The sequence below is a fragment of the Pinus tabuliformis genome, chromosome Q (assembly GCF_031772625.1).
Source record: "Pinus tabuliformis cultivar Carrire ecotype Pingquan chromosome Q, CPIR1, whole genome shotgun sequence".
NCBI classification, from domain to species: Eukaryota; Viridiplantae; Streptophyta; class Pinopsida; order Pinales; family Pinaceae; genus Pinus; species Pinus tabuliformis.
Genome location: NC_142296.1, coordinates 1,094,059,116 through 1,094,072,769, shown reverse-complemented (window position 1 = coordinate 1,094,072,769; position 13,654 = coordinate 1,094,059,116). Strand labels below are relative to the sequence as shown.

Sequence of the window (13,654 nt, the reverse complement as noted above, 5' to 3'; positions counted from 1 at the left end):
TGTTTTTGATGAGTAAAATAGCTTCTCATGCTCAGATTTAGTTGATAGGTTGTTAACAGAAAAATCTTCAAGAAAAGGGCCATCAAACATCTGTGGTTTCACCTCTCCCTCAGTAGGATCAGGAGCTGTGACTAGGATGACTTTGCTGCCCACAAAAACACTGATTTTGCTTTGCCATGCAATCACTAGTGTTTGATTTTCATGTGTAGAAGTTGGTTACAAGTTCAGGATTTCGTTTTCTTAGTTACATGAGTTAAAATACATGGTTTCATTACAGGTCACACTTCTGTTCATTCTCTTTACTGGCCGCTAGCATATTAGGTCAACGTAACTAGGTATTTGAATTTACAAGTCTTTGTTGGTTCAGATTGGAAAAACGACTTGCAGAGAACCTGTACCAGTTCTTCATCTGCTTATTCTCAATCAGCACCATCCACTCCACCCTCTACTTAGAATCCTTGCCTCACGTTTTCCATTTTCTCCCAAAACCCTAATTTTTGTGCAAAATTGCTTCAGTCTTCCTTAAACAAATCCCACCATCCTTTCCACTCCTCAACTCCATTCCCCAAGTCTTGAACTCCCCTACACCCCTATTTCACCTCCGTACTCATTCCTCCACCTTTTTCCCTCCATCCATGCTCCAAAATTCCATTTCTAAACATCCTGTAGAAAAATTACAGAACATCCTGTAGAAATCCCAGAACATCGTGTAGAACCCCTGCAGACTTCCTGTAGAAGCTCACGAATGAGGCTTCTTGATAGCCAAACTTTGTGGAACTCTCTGGAAGGATGCTAGGGGCCCCTTAGGCCCTCTCTAAACCTTTCTGACCTCCTCCAAGCATTTCCTCTCGCCAATCCACCCTTGCACAGTCAAAAGCCAATTAAAAGCACATGCATGATAATTCTAATAACTTATTCAAAAATACAAAAAGATGTTTTCTTTAGATAAAGGTAGTCTAGACACATGTATTTTACCTTCATAGAAGTAATGGAATCTCTTTCAGTAGTTTTCATTCTCTCCTTTACATCAGTAGGACTAGCTGGTAGAATTAGGGTTTTCTAGGGTTTGCATTTTCCTTCAGTTTTTCAATCTCTTTTCGCAAATAGATTAGCTTCCTTCAAGTTAGCTTTCATCCATCAACTAAAAAGCTTCTTCTAAGAGCTCATAGAAGTTGGCTTAAGCTCCTAGTGGACTTGTGCCAGCTGACCAAGTGACAGCTGCGGCAAGAGCTAGTACTTGTGCATACAACACCGTCGCTCCCAAGTTTGTTACGAACTACCGGGTTGATAAAAGTAAAGAAGGGAGTCCCAGGAGTTGCAGCATTATTGCTATAATACTGGAGCCCACCATCTTTTTGGCGCCATTGCCGGGGAAGTGTCGGAGTATTGGTGTTGCTGCTTTTCTTCTATTTTCCACTACAAACTTCTGCTAAGTAGTTTATTTCATTTCATTTCCGCAAAAGTAGAGTAGACATTTCCCGCTTTCATAGATTAGCATTTCAATTCCGCAATTTTATTTCTGCTTGCATAGATTAGCATTTCAATTCCGCAAGCGTAGACTAGCATTTCATTCCTACAATTTCATTTGAACAAAATAGATTAGACATTTCCTGCTTTCATTTCAATTCCGCATTTTCGTTTCAGCAAGATAGTTAGTTGCAGTTCAATCTATTTTAGTTTTTGCAGGTACAAGTAGAAAAAAGAAAAAAACAACCAAAAAGATTTCCTTTCATGCCTTGTAGGAGTAAAGATAATTTAGAAAAATATTTGCACAACACCCGCCACTGCTTCACACAGCCAACCTTCTCTCTTCTTCGATGGTTGTGATTAAGAAGAAGCCCTAGGTGGACATCAAGGCATCTTTAAAGAACCTCTAGGGGAGAAAAAGAAGAAAACATTCCTCTGGAGCGAATGGCTACAAGTAGAAATGTTGGGAGCAGTACCTTATCCAAAAATGAATTTGCAAATCAGATCGAAGATTTCAAGAGTGATATGAGGCAGTTTCTTGCCATGCAACTAGATAGCTTGCAGATCCAAAGGAAGCAAGAGGAAACCAAGAGGGCTTTGGCCATCTTCTGTCCTAGGTGCACTAGAAAGCATCCTAGGAACAAATTTCCATTGCACTCCATAGAAGTGTGTTTTGTTTGTGAAAGAGACCATCCTACGAATCAGTGCCCTTCCTTGCCCGGAATCAAAGCTGCCTATCAAAGGGCTAAAGGAGCCACTGAACCACTCTATTATATGAACCAAAGGAGGCCACATGGACCTAGATCTTACCAGCAGGAACTGCAAGGGACATCCAAGACCTATTATGACCCCTATCAAGCCACTTTCATGCCTTCTTGGGGTCCCCCTGCTCATCCTTCCTGGTTCACACCTCCTCCTTGTTCCTTCACAGATCCATATTATGCCCTACTAGTTGCTCATTCGTTTCACTCTTATGCTCAGCCACAGCCTCAGTGGAATGCACCTCATCAGGGGTGGAGGCCCCAGTACAACTCTCATCCAGCTCCTTTGCCTCCACCACCTGCCCAACCACAACCCCATCCACATCCATCTCAAATCTACGCCCCCACTCAACTACCCATACCACCATTTCCAAACCTATCCATTGGAGTAGCTCAACACAATTGCAATGCTGGGACACAACATGTCCAAATGACTCCTCTTGAGCTCAATGATCTTCACCATAGCTTAGGAAGAGTGTTGCAAAGCAGAGATTATGTTGACAACATCGAAGGACCAAAGGCAAAAGAAGATTCAAAAGAAGAGATCAAAGAACCTTGGGCTGCACTTGACGAAGAGAAGACATCAGAAGCAGAGATCAAGAAATCTCCCTCATGGTTACCATCAAATCTTCCATGTATTCAAGAGAAAGATCATCAAACAGAGGGAGATGAGAAAGTCATGATAGAAGGTGACATGAAACATGATCCAGATCAGCAAAAGGACCAAGGATATTAGAGTTATATTGAGATATGGTTTCAGATCATCACTAAGTTGCAGTGGTACTCTCTTCCTCGGCTATGCTTGATCCCTTCAAAGTCAGATCATTTTGTCTCTGAAATCTGGATAGCTGTCAAAGCAAGCATTTCGAGCCTTCACATCATTTTGTCACTAATCTTGATGTGCACATGGCTCCATTGGAAGTATTCTTACACTTGAAAATGATTTTGTTTTTCAAGTAGGGTAGGGTAGAAAAAAGAGAAAAAGAGAAAAAAATGAAAATAAGAAGAAAATAAAAATCTAAGGTGAAAACCTCCTCGGAGGCACCTTAGATTGGCTCATTGATTGAAAACCTCCATGAGGCGGTCAATGGGTTGGGAAAAAAAGAGAAAAGAGAATAAGATCTCTGGGTGAAAACCTCCCTTGGAGGCGCCCAGGGCAGGCCATTAGGGTGAAAACCTCCATGAGGCGCCCTAGTATTTTTTCAAAAAAGGAGAGAAAAAGAGAAATAAAAATAAACCTAATTTCCATTGGATAATTGCAGGTTGCAAGAAGGACATTTCAGGTCAGGAAGATAACTCAAAACAAAGACGAAGGAGGTTTTGTGCCTTCTACAGGAAGTTCTATATTTCTACAGGAAACATCCTGTAGAACCTTCAGGCGAGCCAGATTCGATTTTGGAAGGGAATCTAAAGCTTGGAATCTATTGGTTATGCCTGCAAGCATCCATGTTTCCATTCCTCACTCTTTTCCATCATTTTTTTCACCTCATTGTGCTTCTTTTATGAAAAATGTGTTTTCTACAAGAAGTTCCTTTAGAAATTACAAAAAGCTAAAAATGGATTGCAAAAAGGTGGTTTGGCGAACACAATAGCTTCCGCAAGGGTTCAGAAGTCCTCCTGCAATCTTAAAACTCCTCCTCCATCATCTCCATGCCTGCATCACAGCCCAAGCTCAGCTTTTCTTTCCATGCAAGAACTTGCAGAATGCTTTGAAGGAAAAAATACATAGAACAGAATTTGTTTTTGCCCTAACTTGAAAACCATGCATCCATTTGAAAAACCGTTTTACACAGAATTGTATAGGGATGATGGCAACATGCCCGAGAAGTTTCGACCCATTCTGATGCACGGTTTCCAAGAAATTTGCCTCCATCACCGTCAGCCATTTTTGAATTTTCTCCATATCCATGCATCCATTTCAAAACCTATTTCATGGGGAGATGCATATGGGTGATAGTAACCTAACCAAGCAGTTTCAACCGATTCTGATGCACGATTTCCGAGAAATTGATCTCTGAAATCTTCAGCCATTTTCCATTTTTCTCAAAATATGTGCATCCATTGATCACAATTTTTCTATGGGAGGTACATCATGATCATAGGAACATGCTCAGCAAGTTTCAGATCAATTTGATCTATCGTTCGGGAGCAATGGCGAAAACAAGTTTCGGTCCTGTGAAAATTCAGCAACAACAGCTTGAGGGTGCAGATCTGAACGTGGAAATGAACTCTTGCAGCTTAGATCCAGCTAGAGGATACCTGCACAAGAAAAGTAACCACACATCAGACAACAAAGAGCTTATAGCACAAAGGAGCCATCATGCAACCACCGAAACAGATGCATGCAGCAACAAAAAGCACCTCACAGCAACCATTTGACTTCAGGTACATGACTAAAACTTGTTCCTCTATTGCATGAATCTAATCTAGGCACTGCATGAACAAATGAGATGGGGGGATTCAGCTAGGAAGCTAGCCATATTCGATTTCACTCATCCAGGCAAAAATCACACAACATGCGTGTACAGTCATTCACGTGGAAGTTGAAAAACACAGGTAGTGGTAGACGTGTTGAACTCCAGCGCACAGGACATCAAATGATTAACAGATAGAAGAAGACCGGTAGTTCATAACATCACTGCAATTCGAAAAAAGACAGCACACATGTTTTTGCCACCTCACCACAAATCACGCAGCAATTAAAGACGGCTTAGCTGAAACTCATGAACTGCTGTTCATTTGCACTTTCCACATCCTCAACTGAAGTGTGCACAATCGGTTAACCTATCATCCTCCACTGAGTTTTTCTACCTGTCTTCAAGATTCTGCTGTGTATCAGGCTCGCTCAGAGGTGCAGGGGCACTCTACAGGCATTTCTACAGGAAACTACGCTACAGGAAACCCAGCATACGAAGAAGCTTGGACTATTCATGGCGAGGGTGGCAATTCTCAGTGAGGTAGGCTTGAACATAACTTTCCCATGCAAATAATTCAAAAGGTAGTGAATTCGACGTGTTGAGGGGGTAGGGAAAATGTGAATGCAAGTCTGTCTATGAATTCAAAAGTCGTTTTCTTATTGCTGCATGGAATTGTCTTCAGTGCAACATAGCCCATGCTTTGGAGAAGACCAAATACTCAGATTCAGACATATACTGAAAAAAATATGAAAAAATACCATTTCTCTTGCCAGTTTACTGTAGATCTAATTGCAATGAATCATGCAGATTTTATTATCACTAGCACATATCAAGAGATTGTTGGAAGCAAGGATACTATTGGACAGTATGAGAGCCACACTACTTTCACCCTTCCTGGTCTTTATTGTGTGGTTCACGGAATTGATGTTTTTGATCCCAAGTTCAACATTGTTTCTCCTGGAGCAGACATGCAGATTTATTTCCCTTATATAGAGAAGCAGCATCGTCTTATTGCTTTACATGGTTCAATTGAGGAACTCTTGTTAAATCCTAAACAGATAGCTGAACACATGTGTATTTTGAATGACGGTAAGAATCCCATTGTCTTTTCTATGGAAAGACTCGATAGAGTGAAAAACATGACAGGACTGGTTGAATGGTTTGCAAAGAAAAAACACTTGAGGGATACTGTCCCCCACATTCTGGGGAGGAAACCATATACAGAATTCCCATTCTGATCAGTGCACAAGCCAAAACAGAGCGTGAGGAAGCAAGATAGTGAGGCAGAGAAGAAAACTAAGGGTAAGGAAGCTAAGGGAAAGAAAACCTAGGGCAAGCCATCACAGGAAAAGCCACAAGAGAAGCAAGAGGAAAAGTAAGAAAGAAAAGAAGGAAGAAACAGAGAGGGAAAAAACAAGTTTAATCCATGGAAATTGTTGCAGGTTGTAGGAACACAATACGGAAACGGGGCCTCCCAACACGAGCAGAAGGGTCCCTACCAAGTTCCCAGGCATCCTCACATCCATCCCCTCCATGAACACTCATTTTTTCTAGGGTTCGGACACAATCTAGTCATGATTCAACCTTCTACAGGAAGCTACAGGACTTTCTACAGGAAGTTCTGTATTTCTACCAGAAACATCCTGTAGAGCCTTTGGGCAGGCCAGAATCGATTATGGAGAGGGATTTTAAGCTTGAAGTTTGTTGAGGAGGCATGAAACCACTCTTTTCTTCCATCCTCCACTGGTTTCATCTTCTTTCACCACCATTGCCACCATCTGATTGAATATACTTGCACAATCATACCAAAGCTGAGAATTCTCTAGGAAAAGGAGCAAGCAGTGGGAAGAAGCAGAGAGAAAAGCATGATTTCCTGACCGAGAAGAGGACATCACTTCAGAAGCTTAGCATGCCAGGGAGGCCACCAGGGCCATCAAAGATGAGGAGATAGATCAGTTTCTCAGAGGATGAGCAACACTTTCAGTAGGGGGTGATGATGAGCCCCAAAAATGGATAATTATATGGGTTCATTCAACCTCCTAATTTGACTTAATCCACCATTATCATTATTTTATTGCATGTTTTTTATTATATTTATGCTAATAGAGTGAATTGGGTTAGTCATTATGCCAACAAGTCTAATGTGTGCTTTGTGTACTCTTTTTGGTCAATTTGGAGACAAAATCAAAGGTTTTAATGAGCACTTGGCAGCCAAATTCGTGGGAGAACAAGGGAGAGGATTTGTAGGAAGGTGTCCCCTTCATTTATGGGCCTTTACCTCGAATTCTCCACCATCAGCTTAGAGTTCAAGGGCCACCAAATCAATTAACACAAGGGCAGCAAAGCAAGTCAAGTAGGATTGTTGTTAACTGCAAGTTTTGGGCAGCTGAGTCCCTAAAGTTTAGGAGGACTATTGGGGTCCTCAATTTGTATAAATAAGAGGTCTTAGGGCCTCATTTCAGTTAGTAATTTTGTATTCGTTTTGTATTCATTCTGTAGTTCGATTTTTAGGCAGTAGACTAGCTTTGCTTTCAGCACATTTTTAAGTTCTCCTTGTGGACAGTTTTTGGAATGTAACATTTCTTTTAATCAGTAAAGATGAATCCAGCTTTGCACCAGCTCTAAATCTCTCTTAGGAGGTTGTAGCTCTTGGGGTTGGGCCCATATCAAGCGCCCAGTACCTCCTTTGTTTACTTTCATGTGTCTTTGCCGCATTCTTAGAATACAATCTGCTATTTAGATTTAAATCTTGTTTCTGATGAGTAAAATAGCTTTTCATGCTTAGATTTAGTTGATAGGTTGTTAACAGAAAAAGATTCAATAAAAGGGCCATCAAACATTTGTGGTTTCAGCTCTCCCTCAGTGGGATCAGGAGCTGTGACTAGGATGACTTTGCTGCCCACAAAAACACTGATTTTGCTTTGCCATGCAATCACTAGTGTTTGATTTTCATGTGTAGAAGTTGGTTACAAGTTCAGACTTTCATTTTCTTAGTTGCATGAGTTAAAATACATGGTTTCATTGCAGGTCACACTTCTGTTCATTCTCTTTACTGGCAGCTAGCATATTAGGTCAACGTAACTAGGTCTTTGAATTTACAAGTCTTTGTTGGTTCAGATTGGAAAAATGACTTGCAGAGCACCTACACCACTTCTTCATCTACTTATTCTCCATCAACACCATCCACTCCACCCTCTACTTAGAATCCTTGCCTCACGTTTTCCATTTGCTCCCAAAACCCTAATTTTTGTGCAAAATTGCTTCAGTCTTCCTTGAACAAATCCCACCATCCTTGCCACTCCTCAGCTCCATTCCCCAAGTCTTGAACTCCCCTACACCCCTATTTCACCTCCATACTCATTCCTCCACCTTTTTCCCTCCATCCATGCTCCAAAATTCCATTTCTAAACATCCTGTAGAAAAATTACAGAACATCCTGTAGAACCCCTGTAGACTTCCTGTAGAAGCTCACGAATGAGGTTTCTTGATATCCAAACCCTATGGAACTCTCTGGAAGGGTGCTAGGGACCCCTTAGGCCCTCTCTAAACCTTCCCTACCTCCTCCAAGCATTTCCTCTCGCCAATCCACCCCTGCACAATCAAAAGCCAATTAAAAGCACATGCATGATAATTCTAATAACTTATTCAAAAATACAAAAAGATGTTTTCTTCAAATAGAGGTAGTCTAGACACATGTATTTTACATTCATAGAAGTAATGACATCTCTTTCAGTAGTTTGCATTCTCTCCTTTGCATCAGTAGGACTAGCTGGTAGAATTAGGGTTTGCTAGGGTTTGCGTTTTCCTTCAGTTTTTCAATCTCTTTTTGCAAATAGATTAGCTTCCTTCAAGTTAGCTTTCATCCATCAACTAAAAAGCTTATTCTAAGAGCTCATAGAAGTTGTCTTAAGCTCCTAGTGGACTTGTGCCAGCTGATCAAGTGACAGCTGCGGCAAGAACTAGTACTTGTGCATACAGCACCGTCGCTTCCAAGTTTGTTACGAACTACCGAGTTGATAAAAGTAAAGAAGGGAGTCCCAGGAGTTGCAGCATTATTGCTACAATACTGGATCCCACCACTCATCATTCTAGGAGCTGTTTCAACCATATCTAAACAAGGAACTGAAAAATAGGTAATGAAACAACTTGCCTCTATATGTTAGGAAATTGATTCATTCAGTTGTTTTTCACTTTTTAGTGAATCAATCTACTAAAACAAGTAAATATGTACCAAAATTACATCATTTTCATGAAATTACATCAAGGTAGATTAAGAGTTACATGAAAAAGTGAAACTAGTCAAAACTGGGCAAAATTCTGAGCTACTAAGTGAAAAATAGGCCAAAATTCTCTATGCGCCGCACCCAAAATCTGTATGCGTAGCACAACTTTGGAGCTGATTTTGAGGCACTTCCCAAAGTCAAAATTGAGCTCATGATAGCTTGTTGGAAATCCGTACCTATATACTCTCCAACCCATGTAGAATTTCTAGATTTGGATGTCATTTGCCCCTCCAAAACTTCAATCTCCCATGACTGCTTCCTGTGGGTGCAAAAGGTGGCAGAGAGGTCATTTTTAGGGTGTTTTTGACCCTTTAGGCAACCTAGAAGTTGATGAAATCCTTAGGTAATCCATGAGCATGCATAAATTTTGATGAAAAATCCAAAAATGTAAAGTTTTCCTCCAGAGGATCTCCCAATTATAAGTGCGCGCCAAGTGGCGCTACGCGTTGGGCAGGAAAATCTATTTTGAAGCCAAAAAAAATCAAAATTGACAAAAGTTTCTCCAAATTTGCTGAAATTTGGACTGAAGGTCCACCATCAAGTATCATGCTCAGCCAAGAAGCTTTGGCCAAGATTTGGAGCCTATCATGCCTTTTGCGTCGTTTTATTGGTCTCCTTAGTCTTGCCCTCAGGATTTTGATCCTTGCTTTGCAAACATGATTTCGTGCCCAATAATGGTTTTTCATGTGCCTGGGCATGTCCTTGTCTTTTTTTGCTTTCGCCAACAACTTCTCAAGATGAATATTGACTCTGTCAATCCAAGTCTCTCGATTAGCCTCTATCTCCTGCTCCAGTGAAGTGAACTCTATCCTCCTCCTTTGGGCAGCTTGGCGGTTTTGCCGAATGTTTTGTAACTCCACGACTATACGCTGATCCTCTAGTTGTTTTTTTCACTGTTCCAAATATTTTATGGCCCATTGAGCTATTTGCAACTTGTCGGTCAATGCATCTATCTCAGCCTTCTGCTCTTGAATAATCTCCCTCAGCTTTGAGGTAGGAGGACTCACATCATCATCAATGAGGATGAAATCAGTGTCTTGGCCGCCTGAAGGGCCCTCATCCTACATAGGCCTCTTGCCTCTATCTTGTACCTGTACCTATGCTACAGCTGATGGAAACGAGACCCCTTCCACCCCAGGTCGAGATAGTACTCATCAGGCTGCTGCAAACAATCATCTCATGCCTCTCTGATAGGTGACATATGTCAGCAAACTAGTAGTCTCTACCCCCCGACCTCCATGCTGATATGAAGGTTCACCTGTATGATGAACAACCTCCTGATGAGTTGTTGTAGCTGTGAAGAACTCACGAGAAATGAAGTCTTCCCATGTGATACCCTGCAAACCAAGCTGATGCACAACAATGATCTTGATGAGCGCATAGTAATAAATGCTATTGTACTGCTATTCAGGAGTCTTCTTTTGCACCAGAGTAGTCATCCTCTTGATGTTTTGGCACATGAAATATGGAATGTTCATCATCTTCACTCTCATGAAATGAATCAACAATCTGACATTGTATGCATAGAGGCGTGAGAAGCGGCCCTCACAACTGAAGTATCTGATAATGAGTCTCATCAATGGCGCATAGGATTCTTTCAAAAACTGGAAAGGGAACACCCTGTTGAGTTGTCTCACATAGCTAGGCCTGATATATGGTTCATAATGTACTCTTTCTACCTGCATTCTTTTGTTCCACTACTCACCTACATTCGATATTCCTGTTGCTTGAGAAATGGTCTCTGGTGTTAAGGTGAAATTTACACCAGCAAGAGTTACCTGACCATCATGCAAATGCAAAACAAATAACCGAGCCAACTCCTGATGATGCTGAGTCTGAGGAATCAATTCGCAATACCGAAAGCATGACTTTTGTTGGAAACATGCCATGGCAAGTCAGCAGGCTTGCAGTTTAGTCAAAGAGGTGGTCTCTTCTCTAACATGTCTGCCACCCTTACGAGGCCTCCTCGGTGTATGAAGCTCTGTGGTAGAATCACTGTCTTGTTCATATGATGAATCAGTGTCTGTCATGGTGTTGCAGGTTTATGCCACTGTGTATGCTGATCTGTATGAGGTGAAAACAAAAATTTGGTGTATTTGCCTCCTATTTCCAAATGTGTGCTAAGTAGGAAGGGAGTGTCAGAAAAGAAAAGGGAAAGTAGAAAAAGTGCACTGCCAAGTGAAATTAAAATACAATAACAGTCACTTGACTGTGTGCTAGGATTGTGGGGTTTGGGAATTTTTTGCAAATGACATGGGACAGTGATAGGGATGGGGATGGGATATCGTAGGGTTTTAGGGATAGGGATAGGAATAAATGAGGGAATAGGGGATTAGTGAATTTAGGGGGTAGGGCAACTAGGGGATAAGAGAGTCAAATGGTGTTGGAAATAATACTGAGAGGGGGGGGTGAATCAGTATTATCACATTAATAAAACTTTTTCATTTCCATAATCAGATTCATATATGCTACTTCCACAACTTCTTATGATTAAGTTAATTGATCTTCAATGAGTGCATTAGAACATTATCAACCATATTATCAGATAACAGATGCCGTAATAGAGAATAGATCATCACACATAAGGCACACACATGAACACCATGATATAAGGTGGAAACCCAATGCGGGAGAAAAACCACCTGCTGCAAGTCATCTCAATCTTCTTCTTAATAAGAAAATCCTTTTACAATATTTGTACTGGTGCAGTCTTATACCAGTACGGGAGCTACAACCCCCTTTGCTCTTGTACTAGCCGATCCATTTACTAGTACACAGGCTGCTACCTGCTACAATGCTCCAAAGATCTCCCTTAGCTTTTGTACTAGCTTAGATACTAGTACATAGGTGCTGGCCTACAATCTTCTCTCCTCCAGGTACCACGTTTCATCAATTTTTAGACTGGATACACCGAAGCACAACACATAATCTGAAAGGCCACTTTTCATCCAATTTTCATACTGGACCCAACAACAACATTAAAGCTCATAATCAAACAACCTTCTGAATCACCCAATCACCAGATCCATACATATACAATGATATTATGAGAGTTATCAACCAGATCTAGTACATAAGATAAGTCATTAATCATGCTGTTATCTGAACTCAATACCAGTAACCAAACATCAGTTATGCACCCAAAACCCTGCAGAATAGTCAAAGGCAGTTAAAACAAATTTTAAGAAGGGATCGCAACTTCACTGGTATAGATCTGCAGATATCTATACTACCTCCGCACTTGCCCCTTCTGTGGTGCCGCGACCACCGCACCTGCGCCTTCTGTGGCACCTCCGCACTGCGCCTTCTATGGCGCCTCTGTGGCATCTCCGCACTACGCCTTCTGTGGCGCCTCCGCACTGCGCCTTCTATGGCGCCTCTGCACTGCGCCTTCTGTGGCGCCTCTGCACTGCGCCTTCTATGGCGCCTCTGCACTGCGCCTTTTGTGGCGCCTCCGCACTACGCCTTCTGTGGCGCCTCCGCACTACGCCTTCTGTGGCGTCTCCGCACTGCGCCTTCTGTGGCGCCTCCGCACTGCGCCTTCTGTGGCGCCTCTGTGACGTCTCCGCATTGCGCCTCTGTGGCGTCTCCGCACTGCGCCTTCTGTGGCGCCTTCGTACTGCGCCTTCTGTGGCGCCTCCGCACTTCCGCAGCTGTAGTTCTCGAGAGATCACCCTTCACAGATTCTGTCAGGCGGAAAGAGTCGATAGTGCGGACACAACCAACCTCCCTAGGAGCCTAAGACTCTCTAGTGACAAACAAGACAAACAAGAGCAATCCTTCTCTAAACATGCATTTACTATATAAGAAATCAAGTGTTTAAATCCTACCTGTAGTCCCATGCTGTTGTAGCAGTCCAGCCTCGCTGATCCGGATGAGCTCCTCCTTCACTTCGAAACCTGCATCCACTAACAATCAAACGATTAAATAGCACTTGATAATCTCATAGAATAAAACATATTTAACACATAGACCAAGGAGTACATGAAACAACTCATAAATAACAAGTTATTGAGAAGAATGAACTCATTTGCATTAATAGGAAACAAAAGGAACAATTACAACCTGAGCCTTGGTGTTGTGCAAGTCCCTCCCAAGTTCCATCAAGAGTTCTCCTTTACTTTGACAAAGCTCACCCACTTCCAAATAGAACAAGCAAAGATGACAATCTCTCCTCACAAGCTTCTAAATGGGAGTCCTAATTCCAGCAGCATCTACCCTTAGAAATGTTTAGCTTCCAACCTCTCCTCCTTCTGGCCCAATGCCTGTATTTATAGTTTTCTAGAGGAAGTTATTCAGGTCCACCATCAATGGGATAATCCCCTCTTTGGATGGGATAGCTCCCTCATTGATGGGATAAGTTCCTCTTTGGTAGGGGTACATGAACCATCTGGAGGCGCTCAATACACGTCGAACAACCTTCTAGAATGCTCTAGAAATGACTACAAGTAACTTTTTAAAGATGAAACTTGCGCATTTTGACCTTTACAGGGCGACGCACCTGCCCCTTTACATACAGAGCGTACAAGTACGCAGCTTTTGTAAACATTGGGTGCGTACCCGCAGGTAAGGTTGAGAGAACCTGCGTACCCAGAGATAAATACATTTATAAAGACTTTCTCTCTTTTTGGAGTTTGACATGGAGAGCAGAGGCATAAGACTTGCCTAAGAGGATAGCATGACTGTTGATAGAGCCATACTAACTGTAAGTAGCCATGGTGACATT

General features: G+C 41.9%; 1 pseudogene; it reads left to right on the top strand.

The window, feature by feature from the left end:
• The first annotated feature begins 5,439 nt into the window (after nucleotides 1–5,439).
• LOC149223326 (sucrose synthase 1 pseudogene) lies at nucleotides 5,440–5,883 on the top strand (annotated as a pseudogene).
• Nucleotides 5,884–13,654: the final 7,771 nt, after the last annotated feature.